A 3,978-nucleotide genomic window follows, 5' to 3' on the forward strand; every position below is an offset into this window, starting at 1 on the left:
TTTATGTCCAAGAAGTGACAGTGACAACATTATTGAGTGACTATGATTAATTATTTCAATTATGGTAAAAAACAGAGACCCCATTCAAAATTAGTCCCCCATTGTGATGCAGCTGTACAAACATATATTAAAAGGCTGTGTCTGGACCAGAAATCTGCAAATTACTGCACTCAGAGTCATCAGGGAAAAGACAGCAGCACACATGGAACACACACAGGCAGGGATGAACCTGGACAGTGTGTGTATTGCCAAGATTGTAACAAAATCACAGTTTCTCCTAAATAAAGCAACACTTTTTCTCTCCAAATGAGATAGGCTACCATCTCCTATTATCTTTCTTAAAAGACTATATTGCATATTTTCCTGTTGCATGAGGCAAGTTCTACAATTCTTCCATAATTATTTTATCTGTTCTCCTCTCTCCTGCACATGTATGTGCTCCAGTTGCCCTGCCTTCATTTTCTTCTCTCTACCATTTTCAAACATTCTCTTCTGTCCTGCTACGCAGCCTTTCTCTTCCCTCCTTCCTTGAAATCCCAGCTGCCATGGAAATCCTGCTCTCCAACACCACTGAAACTCTCAGAAACCTTTTACTTCTAACTGTATAACCCTGAAATTTGTGGATGAAAAAGCCCTCTATAAATGGTAAGTATTGGTATTGATTGTGTTATTAATATTTGCATGTTAAAGGATTCATATACAAACCATTTAGCTCCCCCTTCAAACAGACAATAAATTGAAAAAATATTCCTCCCTTGTCATCCAGAGGGAAAATGAACTTTAAACTGAAGGAGAGCAATTGTAACCTGGATTTAGCATTTCTAAGAAATTATAGGAATCAGTTATTTAGCCAAGGACCATTTCTAACATGTCTTTTGTGCTTATTCAATATACTATCCTTTGTTAACTTTGAGGAATGGATATGGCCAATTATACTCTTGTCTCTTCAATAAATTGATGTAATGTTATTGCAGAAATGAAAAAGAGGATGCAAGAGATAGCTTAGGAAAACTAACAGGTACAAAACTAGAAAACACAGCCAGGCCCAGTGTTGCAGGTAACATCCTGATGTCACTGATGGCAAAACTTCATTTGAGTATGAAGAAATCAAGATTTCATTTGAGACTTCAGAAAAATAGTTTCTCATCATCAATGGCTTTTATGGCCTTTGCTCCTGCTTGTGTGTGCTCAGGGGATCAGAAATCTGGTTTGTCTTCTCAGTAATGATGAGGAAAGGCCCTGACTGATTTAAACATGTCTTCATTTTTGTTCAACACTGTCACTGAAAATTAAGATCTAATGTACCAAATATTTGGAGGAGGCAAGGGATGCCAAACACCACCAAACTGTGCTGCTGAATTCCACTGGTTTTGTGAACTCTTACAGAATAACAGTTCTGGTAGTAAATCTGCAGTACAGTGAATGGAAAGACCAAGTAAATGGAATAGAGTGGCAAGCAAAACAAACAGGCCAAAAGGGATAGGAAAGAAGGAAAAGCAGAGTGTGAAAATAGAGGCATATGAAGTCTTTGGAGGATAGCAAAGAACATTTTTTGGGAGGAATGGAAATATAATTTTTTTTAGCAGTATAAGAAAACTAAAACTAGGAGGGACAAAAAATATCTGATTAAATCACAGACTAACTTTTACTGTGATAAAGTAGATGGAGGGGAAGATTTCTGAGGAGAAATATCAAAGGGCAAGCTTTGATATCGAGCTACTTCAAGTGATGTACACATATAATGCCATGACCTATGAGATAAAATGAGATAAAAATGAGCATAAGAAATAAATGTAGATGTTATCCCCAAGACAGATTTCTATACATCCTCAGTTAGAGACATTGATTGATTCATTTTACCTGAAGTTATTTGAAAGGAATTACAGCATTGGAAATGGGAAATGCTTGAGGATAATTTTTATATGTAGACACTTATCGGCTAATATATTACTTGGGGATGCATCTACCCTTTGCACAAAAAGAATGGAGTTCTTTCTTGTAAATGTGATGGTTAAAATCATAATACTTAATACCAATTCAAAAGTCCTGTCTGTCACATTCATGTGCAAAAACTGTACTGCACATGGTTACCATCTTTTAAAATGAATTTGAAAAATAAAAGCTTCACTGGAAGCATTACATTTATTTCAACTATTATTAGAAAATTACCTGTATATTTCAGATGTGAAACTGAGTTTAGAGAAAATCTGGCTTGTGCTAAATGCAAATAGAAGTCAAAGTTCTCTGTTTCATGAGATTAAAACAATGCTTGAAAACACTCAACTTCTCTTTCTTGGTGAATCACCCATACATCTATCAAATATACAGAACATCTACTGATATCAAAGTTAGTCTGACAATGGCTTCTCAGGCTCTGGAGTTGAGGGGAAAAAACTTTTACATTGACATTTGCATTACAACCACTTCAAATAACCACTTCTTCTTTGTGCTAATGAGAATTAATAAGTTCTTCTTGGCATGCACTGTAGATATTTCTCCTTTTAGCTTTGTGAGTCAAAGACAAACAAAAAGAAATCCAAAAATAGTAAATAAACTTTTAATCCAGTTTTGACTGCTTTTTTTAATATGGAAAGTGGCTAAATTTTACTCTTTTTTCTTGCATGGATTTTTTTTCAATAGATTCACCCCTATGAATATGATATTATTATTGGTTTTGTTTATTATTTCTCCTAATGAAAGGCTACTGATCTAAATATTCTTTTAGCAATTTAGCTTCCTGGCTTGTAAGTGTAAGGAAAAAGCACTGCAGGCACCTGACTGAAGAACATCTGCTGAAACCCTCTGAGCCTGGAATGACCACTCATTCATGGCACTAGCAATATAAAAAAATATTAAAAGAAGAAAGACGCTGAGAAGAAATTAAAGCATTTAAAGGCTCAAACTCTGGAGATAGCAGAAACTACTGGAAAAGAAGGCAAGAACACTTCAGTGTACATCTGGAAACAGTAAGTGTTATTTAAAAGCAAGTCTATCAGAAGGAGGTTTTCCTTCTGAAAATAGCAAGTGCTGATGCATTTGGCATATTTAACGCTTCTCAGCAATCCAAGAAAAGGAGGATATTCATGAAGCTGGTACAAAAAATGAGAAGTATTGCATTCTAAATAAAAATGAAGCATATTAAAGTTATATGCTTTGGTCCTGAGTGTTTAGAAGTGTATTTTACTTTATAATATTGGGATGACAAGATTATAAGATTATATTTACTATATAAGATTGGGGTGCTAGAAGTATATGGTAAAGTGTGGCATTACCTTGCCATAGGGTAAGATTGAAAATTTTTAGATTTAAAAAAAAATGTAAAACCCTTCCAAATTTAAAAAGCCACTTGTTTTCAACAGAAAGTGGAGCAAATAATACAGAAATAGACTCCTGGAAGAAGCAGGCTCCAGCTGAGGCAATTCAGAATCTGCCAAGAAACTAGTACTTGAATATGCAAGTGTTGGACTGGACTGTACTTTGGAACCTTAGATATTACCAAGAGCTGAAAATACCATAAGACAGAGATATCAGAGGCAGAAAAACTCCCAGAGCTGGAATCCCTGAGCATGGAATAACAACACAAATAAAGCAGATGGAAGACTCTGAACATTAAGCAAAACTTTGTATTTGTCTTCCAGGTGCCAGGGGTCTGAACCATGAAGAAACTGCATGTTGCTGCCTTGGGTGATTGTTTTCTGTAGAATAAAAACACTTGCAGCAAAAGATTATGTGTGCAGAAGTAATAAACAAGAGCAAATGGGACAAATTATCTTCATTAGGCATATATGCACAGCTCCTAGTATTTCTAGGAACTGTGCTGTAACTCTGAAATAAAAACAGCAAGTTGTAGAACTATAAAGGGGTAAAAATACAGGTTTATGAAAGTGATTTTTTTCTATTTAAAAATGTGCTTCTAGAAATTAAAAAAAAAACAGGAAAACTAACTTGGACTGTTTTCCTATATTTAGATGGCACTAC

General features: G+C 35.1%; 1 long non-coding RNA gene across 2 annotated transcripts; it reads left to right on the plus strand.

The window, feature by feature from the left end:
- Positions 1 to 470: 470 nt before the first annotated feature.
- Positions 471 to 3,758, plus strand: LOC115947981. 2 transcript variants are annotated; one of them, XR_004081834.1, is made up of 3 exons: positions 471 to 645; positions 2,726 to 2,966; positions 3,639 to 3,758. It is a non-coding gene; the product is annotated as an uncharacterized LOC115947981 (long non-coding RNA). The 2 variants fall into 2 exon arrangements; XR_004081835.1 differs by having other exon boundaries at positions 3,360 to 3,755.
- Positions 3,759 to 3,978: the final 220 nt, after the last annotated feature.

The sequence above is a fragment of the Geospiza fortis genome, unplaced genomic scaffold (assembly GCF_000277835.1).
Source record: "Geospiza fortis unplaced genomic scaffold, GeoFor_1.0 scaffold403, whole genome shotgun sequence".
NCBI classification, from domain to species: Eukaryota; Metazoa; Chordata; class Aves; order Passeriformes; family Thraupidae; genus Geospiza; species Geospiza fortis.